Here is a 20,580-nt window from a genome sequence, read left to right on the forward strand (position 1 = left end):
CATGACGTCACACCTGTCCACTTGCCGCTTCTTGAGCGGGGGTCGAACCTCGACGGAGGTTGATAAGACGTCCTGTGGGCCCTCCCCGCAGCTTTTTCTAGTTTATGAAGGAAAAACTTTCCCGAGTTTGAAATATATCCTTTCTTTATTCCCGGACTCTGGAACTAACTGATTCTATTTTTTATGCAAATAGTTTGTGAATACAATAAAATGAACTGACTGAATAAAATACAAAAAGGACACAAAAAAAAGTATAAACTATTAAAATTAAAATATAAGTATGAGGTATAAATTAAAGAAAATATGAAATCTTTATAAATATAAATAACTATTTATTTATAGCTATATAAAATATTGGAAACTTATAAACGTACATAAAATGAGGTTAAATATAATGAATATAAAACATTAGATTTAAACCTATGAAATAAAAACTGCGGGAGTATTGTACAGGTAAAATAGGTACTGTAGGTCAGTGAGTAATCTCTAGAAGATTTATTTCCTGGAGGAAACCCGGTTGTCTTTCCGTATTGTCTCGAGTAAGAGGGAATCTATAATCTCTTAAACCTTAGTTGGATTTAATTGAGATTAAGTGCTGACAATCGTTGAAGAGATGGTATCTCGGTACTGGCAAACATGAAGAAAACTCATACTGGTGTGGACTATCTATGTTCATTAGATGATCGTGAGTGAACCGAAAATGGCCAAGCCTGTGTTGATTGACTATTATAGCGTCAGTCCTACTGTGGGTAGGTGGACAAAGAAATATGGCTTAAGCTAAAAGAATTGGTTGTTAGTGAAGTTTGACTAGTGTCACTGAGGGATACTGTTATTGTATTAATTATTATGTATTATGTAATCCAAAAATGGTAAGACATAAACATTATAATGCTGTTATTAAGTATTCCCATGGAAGGATCATTTACTATATTTAACTTTTATTAGTCCGCAAACTCCCAATTTGCTGCGTTGGTGTTTTAGTTATATCATAAACAGAAAAACTACTTCTAGGGCATCAATTTGTGTAGATTAAGATGTTTTCAAAATCAAACTGAAGACGTCAATATGTCTCGAAAACTGGAAATAACATTAGCATAAATGTATTTTATTTTATGGTGTGGTTTCCGTCAATCATTCACTTTCTATTTTTTCTTTTACTCAGAATACTTTTTTATCTGCAATATGTAGTACTTCATTTCGTACGAATTATTGCGTGTATAGTGTGTATGGTTACTGCCTATTCTCTCTTTCTCTATCTATAAATTATACCAACTTTATTCTGTCTCTGCTCAGTCTTGTTGCTTCGGATGGTGTTTTTCCTCTCTTGTGATGTATTTGTCTGATATATTCAACCTAAGATCTCTTAGGGCTTCCCATGTTTCTCTCCTCTCTATCCTTGGTGACTGATGTAATATTCAGGTATTTTGCTTTTTTTTCTTCTCAACCTGTCTATATTTGTTATACCCTGACACTTCTGACTTGTATCTTACTTTAACCGAAGTTGGTCTGTAAATTGCTTTGTACACATCAGTTTTAATTTTGCTGAATATTTCCTTGCCGTTTATGAATTTGTTGTTTTATTTTTATACTCTCAATTTTGCTGTTTATTACTTTTGGCTCTCCCATTATCATGCCTTTTCATATTGATTAATCTTCATTAGGATTACGTATTCTTTTAGTGCCATATGTCGTAGCTTTAAGATTTTCTATAGGTGGTCTGGATCATAATAGGCAGTATAAAATATTCCAATAATTGTTCTATTTTTCAATTTTTAACGAAAAATATTTGGAAAACATGGACTATCGCATTTATTACATATTCAGTTTGTTAACTACCCTAAGAATGCCTTAATGTCTTTGAATAGATCTTTATAGAAAAATGATTTCTTAACGTGTTGTTTCTCATGTTTTTGCTTGATAAATATTTCTATCTAGAGCCTAAATTCAATAATGGGCACCAATAAATGTTAAATATTCCTGTGTAATTGGCATGATCGACACCTAATTGGGAAGAACCATATTCTTGCTGGACGATAACCTATGGATTTAAGCCAAACCAAATGTATTTTTATTAATATTCTATATAAATCAATATTTAAGCATATCTGGTTCTATGGAGTAAAACTATTGGACACTTATAGCAAATCTAAAATAGTGATCATTCAGTGATCCCATAAGAAGCAGTTGTGTATCATAGCTGATGCTCCGTACTGCTTCTCTAGTGAAGCACTACAGTGAACTTCTAAAACCAATAACGACTGTAATTTAAAGTGTTAGTGTTAAGTACTGCCAAAAGTGTGTGGTTCAAAAAAAGTGTCAAGGTTCTTCAAAGTGCTTGCCTTGTTTACTCAAGAGATTATTTTTGTTTTACACAAAAGTTGGAATGCTGGAAAATCTCAAATTGAACATTGTTAAAACTATGCAAAGATAATACAAACATCATACCATTTAGATATTATGTGATAAATTAATGATGACAACTGTAGCTTATCAAAATGAAGACATTAACTGGAATAAACGATTAGTTGAAATAAAGTGGAACCCCTACAGATCTTCTGAATTTGTGTATATATACTTATTCAGCTAATCCTTCTATATGTGTATAAGTCAGAATTTCTCTTAAATTACTGGATCGATTTTGAAACATTTTTTGAATGGGTATAAATACGTCCTGGGATGATTTAGATTCTCAATTGAATTTAGTAACTGACATTGTGATAGGCTTCCAGGAATTTCCAATTATTTTTGATGTTATAAAGTTGTCAATTGAATTATTTATATATGATATATAAATTGATATTTTATTTTGATGTTATCTAAATATAATGAATAAATGTAATATGAACATTTCTTATTCACGTATAATGATGTAATAGTGGTAATCGTTAACCACTAACAGAATATATCTTATATCTTCTGTTATTCCCTCTAGTATTTATGTATATTTTATATTATTTCCACTTTCACTAAATAAAACTTATCTAGATTGTCTAACTTAAGCTCTGAATTACATCCTCGGTTCTTACTATCACACTAACTGATTATTCATCAATTTTAAGACCACCCCAGAAGATATCCGTCTTTAGCCGGCTAAAGTGCAGATACCCTGGCGTCTGTAACATCGTCCATACGGCTACCAAGCTGGCTCCATCTAAATAACAATGTTTGCATCAATCCCCATTTTCAGAAGCAAGTATTAGCCCCCTAAGCCTCGAACGTCTTCTAGATATTCTTTTTTAATGCATTATTCGGTTCATTACTCCCTCTTTCTTTTTGTGTGTTTTTGGCAGAATTTTGGCAAATATTTAGCTTCAAGTTTTGGTGAAACTTGTCTCATTAATAGTGGTGCTATTTAAGTTTAATAATAATCAGTATATTATACTCACATATTACACATATATATGCACATAAGACTACGAAACACTAGATACACACAAAATATGAGTGAAAAATAACGTCCTAATTTTTCTGCCGATAAGGCTTGACGAAAACAATTTTTCTTTGATTTATCTATACAAGTATTCCCGCTCTGTCCTCGCCGAAACCGTCCCCCCTCCGCCCCGCGCTCTCAGGCGCCCCCCTCGCGACGTCCGCCCTCTCGCGGTCGTTTATCGGCCGAAGCAATCGAAGAAACGGCGCGAACAACAAACATAAAACGCAAGTGGCGAAAATTCCGACGGCAAAGATAATTTCCTGGTGTGTGCCGCGTTCGCATTGATCATGCATCTTCCGTTTCCAGTATATTTGTGGCGCTATCTGGGCGCCGTTATCAAAATACCTATTAACCGCTCTTCGCCTGCACTTGTCAATGATCCCAGAGTCTCTTCGGAGATAGAGACGCTGCTCATTACTCACCCTCCCGATTCCGCTCATTTCCCTTTTAGAGGCGCCCACTATTTAACGCCGATCGTTCGTGAAGTTCGTACATTTAGACTCTACTTGATGATGAAGGAATATAAAAATTACAAAAAACCAAACGCCAATTTTTTAAATTTATTATAATTTATTAATTAAGTAATACTTATTTATATCATTAATTCATAATATTAATCTCTTAATGCCACAGCGGTAACAGTATTCTTTGTTAACCCTTCTTTAGCTAATATAAACAAACTTGATGTAGAAGATCGCTTCAGTAAGTGATCAGCTGTACAATTTATAATCTGCATCTTATTCTAGATGATATTCTAACTTATTTTAAAGTATATCCTAACTTATTCAAATGACTATTCTAGCTTATTCTAGAAATTATTCAATTTCACTCTATGTGTCACTTAACCAGTTCGTATGGTAGTTTGCGTTTGAGCCTACGAGTCATTGCAAATGAAAATCTAATCGGAAATTGAATACACCTAAATTCAATTGGTACATCTGTGGGTATAATAGGTATTCGTGATATTAATATACTTTCACCTCGAAACTTGCCATTTAAAATGGTGGCTTCGATTTTCGGACACTGAGATAGCAAAAATGTTTGACTACCACACTTGACGCATAAACACTAATAATAGCCGAAAACTGTAGAGGGAGTGAGAGAAGGCTTATCGTTTGAGAGAAAAAGGAGACCATCTTCGTTGTCATCTCTACTCCGTGCTGTTTACTTGATGAGAAGTGACATCAGTAGACACATGGAGGGAATAACTTACCAAGTGATAATAATTGATGTTATCGAGCGGGATAAAAAATGATAAAATTATTAAAATGACTATTAAAAAGCAGGGGTTGGTGATATAAAAGTGAAAATTTAGAGTTTTATGTATTTTTTAATGCCACAAAATAAAAAAATATCAAAAAAAAAAATGAAAAAAAGATGTTGGTGTGGACACCCCTTATCACTTAGGGTTTGAAAAATAGATAGTAACCTATTCTCAGATCTATTGAATATGCATAAAAAATTTCATAAGAATCTTATAGAGTATTATATATTTAGTCCACCAGACCAATCTTCAGAAGGAAAACATACACTGTCAATGACCAAACTAGAAGATATTATGCCACTAACAACAATTGACAGTTTATGTTTTCCTTCTGAAGATTGGTCTGGTGGACTAAATATAGCCAGAATGTCATAACTGGTTCATGATGTTGTGAGTTATAATGGCTTTTAAATCATAAAACCATTATTTATTTCAATATTTAATTTAATAATTAGATATAACATAGCGAATTCCAATATTCCCTGCTAGTTGACTGATAATACAATAAATAATCATTACATAGTATAAAACAAAGGCGCCTTTTCTGTCCCTATATCCCTATGTGCGCTCAAATCTTTAAAACTACGCAACGGATTTTGATGCGGTTTTTTTCAATAGATAGAGTGATTCAAGAGGAAGGTTTATATGTATAATACATTAATACATACATATAACCCACATTAACCATTTTTATTGTTTACTTTTTACGTGAGAAAATGGCTTATTTACGAAGCTATTTTAAGCAATACGGCATTAATCCTTATCGAATTAAGTACCTTAAATACAGTGTGCAATTAATATAGATCAATATGATTCCTTACAGCATGTAAATTAAACAAATATTTTCGGAGATATTACAAAATTAAAATTTGCGTTTAAAAATGTGTAATGTAATAAAAATTGTATGAATTTAGATATTCCAAAGATAGCAGGAAATCTTCATAGTAAGTATAGGGGAAGAAGAGGAATTGTTTTACTCCAAATTTAATGCATGCAGGCTAAGGGCAGTAATGAATGAACCAAAAATACTGGATCGATTTTAATCATGTTTTCATTGAGTGACATAGGCATATATATTTTATGCCCGTGCAAAGTCGGAGCGGGCCGCTATGTTTTTATATACAACGTTCATATTTTTTCTGTAGTGTATTTAATTTAGTATCAGCATTGCACCCGTGCGAAGCCGGGGCGGGTCGCTAGTACAATATAATTAAATAAATACGTTTGAAATATACTTCTTATTTAAATATTTTCAATAAATATTAATATATTAATAATAAAGTTATGTTAATATGATAACATGTCAATACGAGTCGTGCTGAAATCCGAGTTACAATTAAAATAAAAAATATTATTATATATTTTTTATTTTAATTGTATTAGAATTTACTAGTTCTACATTATTTAATAATGATATGTAAGGAAGCTTTCTGGACATTATCTACTTATGAATTATATTACAAATACAAATGACTATTTGGACGCAATACATTCAGAAATTATGCTAAGTTCAATGATATTTCATTTCTTTGATCATAAGTAGTAGCAATTAATAGTAAAATATCGGAAATGTTACAAAAGCAAATGATGGATATATTTCACTATATATTTAAATCCATAAAATAATTATCATTTTACTGTAATTACGTGTACTATAGAGAAGTTCTGTGTATATTTAAATGACTCTGATGAAACTGAATTATCTTCCCTTAAATTATTTACTTCAACTAATTTTTTACTGTTACATATAGAATATCCATTTATTTATTACTTTAGTTCGTAACGTTCAGCAAAACATTTTTTTAATTAATTACATCTAAGATTATATATGATTACTACAATCCTAACTTACAAATTAATCTATTACTACTGTTGTACTTGCTTTGATAAGCATGCCAGGCAAGCATGGGATTAATACACCAGTATGTACTTTCCAAAACTAAACTATTTAAAGTAAAATTAAGAGCATCTCTTATGCACTAAACAAGTTCATATGGTTGGTTCGCTTCAATCTTCTGATTTTCTGCGTATTGCTGGGTTTTACTTCCACGTTGATGTGATTTAGTAACTTTATTTAAATATTTAAATCGAAATATTGGGTAATTTCGTAAATCCATTTGATATCGAAGTCATCAGTCATCAGTCATCAGTGCAGCTCTTCGTTGGTTACGGAGCGATAAGTATTGGTAATTAATCATACAATTTTGTTTTGGCAGCGAAGGATTAATAGCTTTGATTGCTTTGATGTTTTAGTGCAATCCCATAGTTGAACCCCATGGATCCATAATGGATTTATGATTGACTGATATACCAATCTCTTTGATTTTTGTTTAACTTGAGAGTATGTTCTGACTAAGCAGTACAGGATTTTTACTGGATTTTGAGTCTAATCTGCTCTGCGTTTTGGATGAAAGAGATGTGCCAATTTAACCGCCATCGAGATAGATGCCGAGGTATTTAACTAGTTTTGCTTGAAGAATCAGGCATTCGTCAAGAGATATAATTAGGTTTTTGTCATTTCGCCGAAACTCAAAATTAACTTGGACAGATTTGGAATTATTAAGCTATATTTTGCAGGCTCTAGTTCATTTGAAGATCTTGTTGACTGTCCCATATACACTTTCTACAGCCTTAGACAGAGATATATATTTCGCCATGATAACTGAATAGTCCGAAAATGTTCTATGTACGGTTTCTTTTATTGTAAGGATATCAGCAATTTAGATTAGATGCTGGAGTAGTCACAAGTCCCTGTGTCAACACCCTGTCGAACTTCCGTTGGAATAATACATCAGAAGATCATTTCGCAAACACCATCTCAGTATATTACTAATTAAGCTATAGCACACTCTAGACCTCTGAACTCGTTGTCTTGTATTCCGTACACTGAAAACCTCTTGTCGACAATTCTACTTCTCGACGGTCTCACAGCGCTTATCTTTGAGATTACGCCGCTTGCACCTATTACCTCAATAACCAAACGCGATTTATAACTTTTAAATAGCTACTACGCCATGATACCGATAACTACCTATATCGAATAACGTTTTAATATTCGGCGTTCATTTTACGACGACCTTTAATCAAGGCCTCGTCCGATATCGACGTGTTTTCCAATCCAGAAAAAAATGCCATTAAATTTCGATACACCTTTTTATCGGGTATCGCTAATATCGTTTGTTTGTTATTTAGTTTCGTTGTTTTATCGTAGCCTCCCGGATGGAGTAAATGAAATGAAGTTATATCATTGTAGATTTATTTTACGTTTTCCATGATAATCTGTTGTCTTTTAATCAGAAACATACATATATCGATAATGTTCTTGTGAACATCTAAATGTAAAGAAATGTTATTACCTAACTCCATAGTTTTGATATTTCTTCACATAAAGTAACAGATTTCCATTTTCAGTTTTATTGTGTTATTCTTAGTTTACAAACCTTAATCATGGAAAAAAGCTGCATCCGAGGCCCATCAAAACCTATTATAATCGTATGATGTGTCTGTTCCACCACAATGGTTGAAAAGTGGGTTTTTTTGTCAATGACAAAGATCGGAACCGAGCGCTATATTTGTATGACCAATATTTAGTTCAATCTCTGAAACATTTTTCAGACAGCTTACTATTTGATCAATCAACTATTTCTAGACGCTTAGATGCGATGGGAAAATCTAGAAATCAGGAAGATTACTACAACACGAAATCACTGAAAATACCATTTCTCCAACGCTTCATAGAAAAACCGTTTCAACCTATCCATCATAATTACTAGGCAAAAAGGGAGTATCGATAAATAGAGACAATCTTAAGAGTCAAACATTATTAGGTTAGTCCGGGAGAATCATCCATATCGCCACCAAATTGGTATACTCAGAGCCATCAAGTTATATTATAAATAATATTTCAATTATTTATAGAATAAAATAAATTACTTTATTTAAGTATTCAAGCAGTAAAAATTACTAATTAATTATAGTTCATGTTTTCGTGCTTAAAAGAGAATTTTGACGAAAAAAAAGCGATATTCATTCGGTCTCACTGTGGATCTAGCTTAATAATGAACGATTTTTCCCAAATATAATCTCTCAATTTCATACAATTCCGAAATTATCTTATCCAGAAATTTAAATCTGCCATTGATATTCATCCTTTGGATTTCTTGCCATAATATGCATTTCAACTTGTAAATTGAACACCTCAAGCCCGAATAACAAAACGTCGTTCTTAGAAATATTCGTATAGAGATTTATAATGGTAGAAATATTTTGAGACTTAGTATAGTTTAACGCCAAAACATTAGAGATATATCTTTTTTGTATTAGGACCAATTATGAACTCATTTGCTAACACTCACAGTCATTAAAATACTGATGCAAAACAACTAAACCAATAAAAACTATTTCTACAGCCTAATTACATTTAATAATATTGGAGCAAATTTATTAAAATTTTAAATAAACAGGTCAGTTGAAAAGGCCCTGACCGGACATATAGATGGCGCTACTAGAATTAAATTGATAGGTTTTTAGTTAGCCCTAGCCCTCATAAGATGTGTGTATAAATTTGATAGCTGTCGGATAATTAGTTTGTGAATTATAGCATTTTGAGTGAAGCAACTTTTTTGTTATTGTGAAAAAAAAACGTATAAAAAGGTATTTCGCGTGTTGATAAAATATTGCTTTTTGAGGGGAAAAAATACAGTTGAAGCAAAAACTTGGCTTGAAGCCGAGATTCCGGATACTGCCCCAGGAAAATCAACCATCCAGGATTGGTATGCTAAATTGAGACGTGATGAAATGAGTACCGAAGACGATGAACGCAGTGGACGCCCAAAAGAGGTTGTTACCGACGAAAACATTTTAAAAATCCACAAAATGATTATGAATGACAGTATATTGAAACTGAGTGAACTAGCAGATACTCTAGAGATCTCAACTGAGCGTGTACATCTTATCATTAACGAGTATTTGGGCATGAGAAACCTCTGTGAAAAGTGGGTGCCGCGCGAGCTCACTTTTGTCCAAAAACAATGACGAGTTGATGATTCGGAGCAATGTTTGAAGATGATCAAGCGTAATAAACCCGAGATTTTGCGACTTTTCAATTAACCTGTTATGGTTTATACTCGCGACTGTGCTGACGATAACAGTAGCAGGATTGTCTCCAATCAAGCCGGTTAGTTCAACAATCTGCTAGCGGACAATGATAATAAGCGGATGCGATGATAATAAGTTGAAATTTGTGATCTCTTAGAATTTAAAGAAAGCAAATACTTTATGACAAAAACAGTTGAATTATTTAACATTTCAAGAACAACAATATCCACGGTAATGACAGCATACACAAAACGTGTGTTCTGTCAACAGTAAACCAGAAACTGTGGGTTTGGCAACCCAGGCTATTGCCCAAGAACATAAAACTACCGCGGCAAAAGTGATAGCAGATCACTACACTTCATTGATAATACGGTTTCGTCAAAAACAATCAACAGGAGATCTACCACAATTGGTTTGCAACAATCATAAAACCTAGACACTTGATAATTAGAAGAATGTAGTGTCATCCGATGAATCATAATGTAAATTGTCTTCTAAAAATAACGGAGTTTATGTATGAAATTTTAGGTATCCTGTTATGATTTAGGCGGCAAAATCCTGGTATTCGGCTGGTTCACTAGTTCACACCTCCTTTAAGTGTAATACATTTCTGCTAAACACTGTCATATTCATGAGTCATTGAGGGGATCATACATTTTATCACTTCTAAACCCATGACAAATCATGTTGCAAAATCTGAACAAGTGCTAATCAGAAGGCGTCAAGTGTGAGGAGTACACTGGTGTACCTTCACAACTTTGGCAACTCGTGGTCGAACGTTGTCATGCAAGAAGATGACTGATTATTGGTCTGTTTGCGGTAATATGTTATTCAATTTATCCAAATGCCATCGGAAACTTCTGCAGCAATAATTTTATCCCATTTTGGGAGCTCGTCATTACACCTAACTGCTCCCACCATATGCATAGCAAGGCTTAATGGTAATGAATATTTTAATTCGGTGTCGATTAGTATGGCCTACTTGATCTAATCCATGACTTTTCTATACAAGGGATTGTCGTTGTACTTCTACCATTACATCGTTGTAATTGTTCTGAATGAGAGTCGGTCACATTTTTAATTAAATTTATCTACGATATATCTTGGCATATGTGTAGCAACTCAACAAAATTCAAAATCATTTAGTAATTAAAATACATCAAATGTTTTCAATAGCAGATTTTATTTTATTTGTAGATTTCTATAAACTACTGACATCTCCTTCGACGAATCAAAATCCTTATCCAGTATCGCGTAGAAATAGACGAAGAAAAGAAATTTTAATTTCGCTCGAAAATATGGCGTCTATTTTTTCCTTTTTTAATATCGGCCTGTCGATCTCTGCGAGAGACCCTCTAATTCGGTAGAAAGGGGGGCCAGAACGAGAGATGCGATTGTCTTAATCCTTACAACTCTGGCGTTCTTTGAAAAGAAATCCTCGCGCGGCGATAGGGGTGGTAGCGGGAGGGGTCGGCGGTGGTGGCGGCGGCGACGACGGCGACGCCGAGGGTTTGGCGGGAACAAAAGAACCGCTTAAAGAAAAGAGAGGAATTGATTTTGCATAATGTCTTCAGGTAGAGTTTTTATTGCGACTCATATATTTGAAAGAAATAATCCGGCCAATAACGGGCTACATTGGAGCCGTTTCTATGGATGTTCGGAGGCATTTCATTGGTATTTAATCATGAAATATTATGTCAATAAACCTAACAATGTTTGGAGAAAATGCCTTGGTAGAAAATGGGTCGCAAGAAAATTTCATTTATTATTAATACTAACAATTGATTAATTATTATAGAATTCGGCTATGAACCGATAGTGAAGCTAATCTGAAAGAACCATATAAAGACAAAGGAAGACCCTAAAAAATATACTATTTCTTAGAGTTAAGATGTATCTTTTAAAATCTATAATTTTCTATAGTTTAAAGCTATAAGAAATCTTGCTGGTGGTGAAAAACATGCGAACTCATGTATTCAACTCGTGTGAAGTGAATGTACATATTAGACGACATTCTTGTTTCAAATGTGTCAACGTAAACTAGAATTATAATGAAAAAAGTGATCAGTGCCACACAAGTGTTAGGTAGCAACATAATGATTGATGCTTCTGAGGTACGAAGTGAATTTTGTAAAGATTTAAAATATTAAAGGCCGTGTCAATTAGCTTAATATTCTTTGTAGTACAATGGCACCAGATGTTGATAATATTTACAAAGTTGCTAAGATATTATGATGAATTACTTATAACAACAACAATTTTGTTTCTTTTAATGTATCCTCCGTCGTTCAGAAATCAAATAAAAAGAATAGTTTAAAATGAATAACTAATTAGAATTTTGATATCTTTATTCTCAGGAGGTAAACATAAACTTAATTTTAGCTTTAGCTTAATTTTTAATTACAGTTGTTAACTATCAGATTATTTTTATGTATATTAACTACAGTTGTTAACTATATATCATATTATTTTTATATAGATTAATAAATCTTAAGTTTGAATAATCTTAACTAATATGTTGATCCATCTTCTATGTGGATCGATACCTCAGACAACGAGTGCATCTTTTTGAGTGACAATTACCGCTACGGGCGCGAGAACTTTCTTAACTTCGGTGTTCCTTTGTGATAGTGACATTTTACTCCTAACTGCGCGAGAACTCTTCTCACGTAATTACAATTTACGATGCCGAGGAGAAGACGACCTGACTTAGGTCGTCGCAGTTAATCAAATGTGCGATGAGCTACCTTACGTGCTAACCCCACTCATGACCAGAGAGAGACATATCAAGAAAATAGTCGTATTGCTATATCAGAATTGCGTTTTTTAGAGAATGACAATGAAGTAGATAGGCTTAGAATGCAACGAGTTCGTGCACATCAAACATAACAACAGCGATTACGACATAATGAAATTGAGAGATTCTGCAGACACAATGCTCCTGTGATCCTGAAACGAGCTGCATTCCTTTATGGTGCGGTAATAGATTATTGTGCCGACAAATCGGTAACAATTGGGGAAATGACAGTAAATATTGCAAGGCGTTAAAATACAGTGGTGAATCTACTGGATTATGTTGTGCTGGAGGCAAAGTAAAATTGCCCCAATTGGTCCCACCACCACGTCCTTTACGCTCTTTAGTTTCTGGGATTGGAAATGATTCTAAGCACTTTTTGGCCAACATTCAGAAATATAACAGCTGTTTCCAGATGATATCATTTGGCGCTACACATATTATACAGGACAATATCATGTCCACTTTCAAGATATATCATAACATTATATCTTATGTATTATGTATCTTCATATCTTTGTTACTATTGATGTACAATAAAGAAATACATTGTTTAATATAATATATATATATATATATATATATATATATATATATATATATATATATATATATCAAAAATATTTATTGCACAAATCTTTAAAAATTACAGATGCAAGTACAAATTTATCACTTACTGGGGTTGCTGTTACCACTACCAGATGCAGATCATCAATTTTTAAAAATTTATTTTATGGGCAATTCAGATGCGGAAGTTGATAAGCGTTGTGCTCATAATCCAACAGTGAAGAGAAATATTGTCCAGGAATAGCAAATGTTCCTTCAATAGATCAACGATTTAGTAAACATGTTCAAAATAGCATTGGATCGGATGCCATCTGGCAGCCATAATATTGTCATTCATTTAGGTCTTTTATTTATCGATTGAGGCAGTAGGAAGCCTGCCGGGTCAGATAGTATTCTATATTTTTTGAAAGAACGTACATGAACGTGATTTCAAAAATAACTTCATTATATATCTCACACTATTTGTTTTACAACAGTGTATACAGGCAAAATTTATAGTACAAGTTTATATTATGTGAAATTTCTCATCTCTATTATTACATAAAAGAACTGATATCAGAACTTCTAGATAATGAATTGGGGAATAGATTTATAGTCTTGAAGAAAATATTATCCAAATATGTCAGCATGAAATTATAAGCCCAGTCAATTGAAACTGTATACTTGGAACAAATAACAGAGCATTGGACAAAATTTTTCTTAAACTATCATGATATCTGAATGGGAACCCTTAATAGAAAATTCTCTGTTCGTACATTTACCATACATTATCCCTTGTGATAGCTGCTTATTTTGCTAGATGTTCTGCAATCTGGCCAAAATTCTAGAAAAGGAGTAAACCTCAGGATACCCTTACAAGATCGTATATTTAATCGGGTATTCCATTCTTCAAAACTTATGAACAAAATGGTTGCTTGTGAATAATGTGAATAATGTCATGAACATTTATTTCTCTTGTTTATGATATCAGATTATCTTAATGCAAGTTATTAAAATCAGCATAGATTATACTCAGGAATAGAATAAAATCCTAGGTGACATTTTGGTCATAATAAACTCCCAAATCAAGATCCTAGTTTTAAAAAATTGTAATGGTCTTTCTGTAATGAATTTGTTGAGTACCTAATATTCGAGTATTCTTCATATTATTTTATAGATGTTATCTACTTTACCATTAGCCAATTTGTTTCGGAATCTCTGCAAACTTATTTCATATAAAAATTTAGCAACAAACAATTTAATCTCGCATATGTTGTTCTTTATTTTCGATTACCTTATTCGGGTTGCTCATTGCATCTTGTCGCATCATAACATTATAACTTGAAATATTTATATTGAAATACTTGGATGTCAGACTCAAACAGCGGCCGGATCTCAAAGATATGCAGAATAATTTCCAAAAAAAGCTCTAAAAAGGGCGTTTTTTATGTCTTGTTTATAATATTCTGGTCAATTGAAATATCTCCAGCCTACCATAGTAAAACATATTTTTTGGCAAAATAGTTTTTCTTATTCAACATAAATCCCTTCAAGAGTGATACACTTATTATAGCGGCTCTCTAACTTTCCGATACCATTTTTGTAGTACGATTTGTCCTTCAAAATAAGCCTCAGTTTCGGCGATCACCTGTTCATTCGACTAAATGTCTAAAATATCTACCCAGCGAGCATTCTTTTGAGATCTGAGGACAGGAAATAGTCGCTGTGGGCCAGATCTGGCCATGGATTTTGACACGATGCATTCTTTGCTGAAGCATCACTGTCTTTTTCTTCAAATGCGGTTGTTTCTCAGCGATTTGGTCCTTCAAACGGTCCAATAACGCTATGTAATAGTCGCTGTTGGTGGTCTTTCCTTTTCCAAGGTAGTCAATGAAAATAACCTTGCCAGACGACTGTTGCGTTTCCGACGTTTTTGAGCGGGTTCATCGTATGCAGTCCACTCGAATGACTGTCGATTGGACTTCGGAGTGAAATGATGGAGCCATGTTTCATCCATTATCACATATCGACGCAAAAACTCGGGTTTATTACGCTTGATCATCTTCAAACACTACCCCGAATCATCAACTCATCGTTGTTTTTGATCAAAAGTGAGCTCGTGCGGCACCCACCTTGCACAGAGCTTCCTCATACACAAATATTAGTGAATTAATATTAGTAAATGAATATTAGTGTATTAGCCATTCAAAATCATTTTATATATTTTTTTAAATGTTTTCGTCGGTAACAACCTCTTTTGGGCATCCAATGCGTTCACCGTCTTCGGGGCTCATTTCACCACGTCTAAACTTGGCATACCAATCCTTGATAGTTGATTTTCCTGGGGCAGTGTTCGGAAACTCGGCGTCAAGACAAGTTTTTATAACAAAACAATTTAATATCAAAAGTTGCTTCATTCAAGATATAGCATCATTCACAAACTAATGATCCGACAGCTGTTAAATTTATAGACGCATCTTTTGAGGTTTAGGGCTAGCTAGAAAAAATATGGATTAAATTCTAGTAGCGCCATCTATGTGTCAGGTCGGGGACTTTCAGTTGACCTGTTATATTTGTACAATATTAGAGAAAGGAAAAGTTTAAAAGTTTGGCCAATTCGGATTGCCTCTTTATTATTGACACATGTATTTGAAGTTATTTACTTACTTTAACCAGGTTATGTTGAAATTTATAATAACAGATGATACATCAGTTGTCAATTCTTTGATCTGTTCTTCACTTATTCTGAGGAAATAACCAAGAACATATAAGTTGTTATATTTCAAAGTTACGTTAAAATATAAATATTAACTTTAAGCATATTACCTAAGTTATTATTCGCAGATAAGAATCTTCTAGGCCTCATTAGCATAATAACAATTAATCACCTATTAAGAAAATGATTGAACCACTAATAGCACTAACAAATTAATAATCGTGTTAAAAAAGTTTATATATTTTAAGATTTGATTAAATCTCAATCATTTCCATTATCTAGCTAATAAAAATTATGAAAATATAATTCTGGAAGTTTAATAAGCCTTGCTGAGCTAGTTAGTGGAAAAATGAGCGGCTAAGGTGACACAAATTAGATTTAAATTACTAACTTCTCATACGTATAGTGAAGATAAAAATTTAACCAGAATAACTAACGCAAACACCACGAAGATGGCTAAAAAAAAACAATTCGTTACCAATTAAAGCAAAGTGAATGTCACGTCTTAATCATTTCTAAAATTTCTTTATTAATATAAACTCAATTATCTGGACAGTCACGAAAAAACAGCAGGACCCACGTCGTTATTAATACGTCGTTAAAAGATAATTGGACCCGTGAAACGTTGCACCATGTTGGAGGTCGCGAGAAACCGCAACACGTTAAAACGCCGAACGTAAACAAAACAGAAAAGGTTTCGGTGAAAGTTCCGACCATTTTAAGCTCTCGATATACATACACCATCGACCCCCATTAACATCAAACGCACCACTTTTATGTAACGAAGACCCGGGCGCCGTAAGGGGTCGGAACGTGTCCGCCAGCGGCGTCATACATCAAACTCCGCTGGACTTTCGGCTACGTCCGAGGTAGGTGTTTAAGATCGAGGCATGGGTCCTGTTCGATGATCGTGAAAAATGTTCGCAAATTGCGCAAGAGACCGAAAGATCTTGGGGGGTGTCTCGAGTGAGAGAGGCCGTCTCGGCGGGTGGTGTCTTGTTTCTGCGGTTTTGAATATCGGCGTTTCGTGGTTGTTTTGTCGGTGAGTTCGTGCCATGTGACAAGGAAAAGTCGCTGGTTTGAATTATTGCGTTGGAGGGCAAGATATACGGCATTTCTGCACACTTTCACTTTTATTGCCGGTAAATATGGAAAGCGTTTATAAGATGTGGAACAAGGAATTCTACATAAAAACTATGTTAGTTAATAGGAACAAGTGGCAACTATATCTTATTATAATATAAACAAATATCTTATAATGTAAACACTGTAACCAGATTTTTTTCGAAAGGTCTTCAGGCCACGCGAACGGAGCTCCTGGTTAGGAAAATCCATGGGTTCATTGTAGGTATACCTAAAAAACATTGATATTTAAAAAAAACTTAAAAATATTAGCATATCGGTCTAAAATATATCAATATTCTATAAATATGTTTATATTTAGGCCTATATATCAATATTAGTATTTTTTCTAAAAAATGTCCATATATATATTGTAAAATATCGATATTTTTCCTGGTTGTCGTTCTCATTATTTGTGCATATAATCATATAGAGTTTTTTTTAATCTTCAACATATTGGCCATATTTAGGTTAACCTATCTCACTATATAATATTAAGAACTACACGTTATTATCGAAGTAATATAACTCTTGGGTAAAACCAGAACAGGACCAAAAGAACCAAACAATTTGATCTTGTGTAGGGTAGTGATGTGAGGTTCATTTATTAGAAAAACTGCAGTGTTGATACATAAACATTATTACACCAGACACTAAGATAGAGGTGATAGATCCTCCTAGAGAAAAAAAACACACATATATTTCTATATTTTAAAGTCTCCTTTTGCCATCTAGGGGTTTATCAGGACTGGACCTACAGTTTAACGTCAGCTCCGAATCACGGTCCTCGACAATTTAGAAATCAACCGAGAAGACATCTGGTCTTACCCAGCCTGGTTACTGACATGACTGCCATCATTTTCCTTGTCCGATATTGCACTCTTGCCTAGGACAAGCACAAATATTAACCAAATCACATAAACAACATCATAACATCATGAGCAACAATAAGTACCGAATATAAATATATTTATTTTCTTATAATAAATTAATTTCAGCTAGAAGTCAGTTTAAATAGTACATCCATTTTTTATTGTCACATGCAATACGTCACAGATAATTATTCTTATTTGGTATATAGTTTATAGATTTCAATATTGGAGTTATTAATAATTAAACAATAGAATAAAAAAATATTGAAAATTCATTTTTGAGAGTTTTATAATAAACATCTATTATAACTTGAAATATTTATATTGAAATACTTAGATGACAGACTCAAACAGCGGCCAGATCTCAAAGATATGCAGAATAATTTCCAAAAAAGCTCTAAAAAAGGGCGTTTTTTAATGTCTTGTTTCTAATATTCTGGTTAATTGAAAAGTCTCCGGCCTACCATAGTAAAACATATTTTTTTGGCATAATTTCAGCTAGAAGTCAGTTTAAATAGTAGATCCATTTTTTATTGTCACATGCAATACCTCACATTAGTTATTAATAATTAAACAATAGAATAAAAAATATTGAAAATTTATTTTTGAGAGTTTCAAATTAACGTCTGTATATATTTTTTCTACGCAACTAAAAAAATATTTATACATATTATCATAAAAACAATTAATAAAGGTGTTATTCCCCAGTAAATATAGTTGCTTTAACATTCGGATTGTTAGGTTACAGTACCAAATGCTGAAAATTATAGGAAAACAAGTCCTTCCGCTGATAAGACAATACACCAGATGTATGTTCTTGGATTATAAAAATGAATGCGAATGAATTTCAATATCGAGATATCGACTCTAATACGTGCATCAGAGTATATGAATTGAAGATATGTGTTGTGGTTAGATAAAAGCAAGTCTTAATTTTGCGAATACAACGGAACATATAGAGTAAGATGTCGTGCTAATAAAAGGTCCCTAAACAAACATGTTTTATAATAGTAATAATATTATTTAGAAGTGTTTATGAAGTGGGGATGATTGAAAAACTGATTGGAGTAAAGGATGTTGAACAGCTTTTTAACTGAGTGGCCTACAATTTTTAACATAATAATGATTTTCCAATTATACCGCCAATGCAATCATATTTTTTTACAGAGAAGCTATTTTTCTTGCCGAACTAGCCATCTTAGAGCCCTGGTTTAATTAAAAAAAAAACAATTGATTCACTGTACAATTGGAACAAAACACCGCTAGTGCTAGACTAGCAATATTTAGAAGAAAATTAAATTAATCACTGCCACGGAGAATCGACTACCGATGATTCGATATGATAATGAATATTCGAAAGTAAGTTATTATGACAACAGACTAATTTGTGTTGTTTTAACTAATTTAAACTGATTTGTAACTGTTATTAATCTCTTGTTATCATATAAAAATGTGTAAATTCCATATTTTTAAACTGATATATTTATCGTAAAACTAAATAACTTGTACTATTAGTAACTAAAATGTCGATGATGTCAATAACTTAACTAATAACTAGCAAAATGAAATTTAAGGAAATGGAAATGAAAATCACGTTGTTGCCGACAGGAACAACGAATAAGATTTGTTTTATTCGTAATTTAATTTTTTGTATATGTTGACCCAGTTCAAAGTGATCGGTTGGTAGTAGTTAAAATAATATTTTAAATAGATAAATAGGTTTAGGTAGGTGATAAGATAAATGTAATAAATGTGTATATAGTAGATTATAAAATACGTGTAGTAGATAGGTTAAATAAGGTTTTTGTTTTTATTTATTTAGTTGTTAGAACGACTATTATGTACATTTTTTATTTTAAAATGTTCTCTTCTTGTAAAAGTTTAAGTCTATTAAAATTTGTTGATAAAAATATTTCATTTTTTCTTTTCAGTGTTGGGTAGGCCAAGTAAAGGTGCAGCACGTATGAGGAAAACTAAAGTAAAAGTAATAAAGAAATAATTATAGAAAATAAGGAACGCTTCATACCCCAGGATCCGCTACCTAACCTAGGTGATTTGACAAATCTTCTAACCAAACGAACAACAAACAACAACAAGAAGTCGCTGCCCCACCGGGAATCAAACCCGCGACCTCTGCGTATGAGCTGAACTCTCTAATCAATACACCATAGAGGCAGTTTTCTGCATTATTTCTGCGGCTTCTCATATATGAAACGATTAGTGTTTAAAAAGCAAACTGAAGGGCTTTTGTACTAAATGACTTCCGGCATTCCTTACATCAGTTCAGCAATAACATTGTCCACAAATATCTAATTATTTTAGATAAGGAAATATGTGAAAACTTCGTACGTGCCTTTGAAATTTGAAGGTTTTCCTCGATTTCCCCCCTTTGGCTAACAGATTCTGACTTGTTCTAATGAGACCACCTCGAAAGTGCACTCTGTTGAATAAAAAAAGATTTTGAAAATCCGTCCATAATTGACGGAAAAATCAGTGAACATACATTAAAAAAATATATACAGTCGAACATACTCCTTTAAAGTCGGTTCAAAACAGATAAAAAGTAAAAGTAACATAAATTTTAATATAACTTTCTTCACATTAACGAACTTTTTGTCATAGAGTTTTCCAGGGGCCATTCACGGAACATTCTTAATACTATATGAGGAGATATTTTTAATAGAGAAAACAATGATTTGAATAATGTATTAGTTAGGTTTATGAGTATGTTTAACA

Source organism: Rhynchophorus ferrugineus, unplaced genomic scaffold, assembly GCF_030347505.1.
Source record: "Rhynchophorus ferrugineus isolate W39M unplaced genomic scaffold, kcgeb_rfMv2 rfM1, whole genome shotgun sequence".
NCBI lineage: Eukaryota > Metazoa > Arthropoda > Insecta > Coleoptera > Curculionidae > Rhynchophorus > Rhynchophorus ferrugineus.